Source organism: Lycium ferocissimum, chromosome 10 (genome assembly GCF_029784015.1).
Source record: "Lycium ferocissimum isolate CSIRO_LF1 chromosome 10, AGI_CSIRO_Lferr_CH_V1, whole genome shotgun sequence".
Classification (NCBI taxonomy): Eukaryota; Viridiplantae; Streptophyta; class Magnoliopsida; order Solanales; family Solanaceae; genus Lycium; species Lycium ferocissimum.
Window position 1 is genome coordinate 43,953,520 of NC_081351.1, and position 944 is coordinate 43,954,463.

Genomic DNA, 944 nt, shown 5'->3' on the forward strand with positions numbered 1-944 from the left:
ATAAAATATGAAGAAATGCCTATGACGAATGTCGACGATATACGTTTCTACCACGAATGTAATAACGTGAGACGTGTTAAAGGCTTCCATAACGTTCTCATTTTCAAACGTTAGGAGTAATGGTTCTAAGGCATGATTTTCTTTTTTAAAAAGTTTGCAAATGTTTTCCAAAATATTCATTTTTCTCCAAAACCAAGTTTGATGATTTTGAAAGCTTTTATGACTAAAACGATGAACATGATCCTATGATGACAGTAGATGATGCCGGATATATAAAATGTCTATGACGAGTACGTCAAGGATATGTATGCACATGGGGTGGGGGAAGGGATACATGTATATGTAGGGAATGGGAAGGGAAACATGTTTCATTGCCACAGGTCGGTGGCTTATCATCGTGACGCGGGATGCCGGACGCGGAATTTATGGGGGGAGGCGGAGTATTTCGAGGCGGCCCATGCGGGCGAGCCGACGCCGTTCGGCGCTATGACATGATATGATATGATATGCTATGATATGACATGATATGATATGATACGCTATGATATGATATGACATGACATGATATGATACGCTATGATATGACATGATATGATATGATACGATATGATATGTTATGACAAGACAAGACATGATATGAGTTCCATTCTCCATGCCTACGAAAAAGAAATGTTTTTTTTAAAAAGAAAAAAACAGGCATGCGTGGTATCCGGCCAAAAGGGCATTCACAAGTACGGGTTACTCTCTTACCTCATTATCCGTTCTATGATCCCATGATGTTTATATTCATGCTTTATGCTGCTCATTATCTTCCTTTTTCGTACCTTACATACTCGGTACATATTCCACTCACCCCTTTCTTTCTGGGTCGCGTTCGTACCGCGGTACACCCCGAGGGTGAAATAAGACATTAGCGAGAAGGTGTTCGACGGGATTGACGAGCT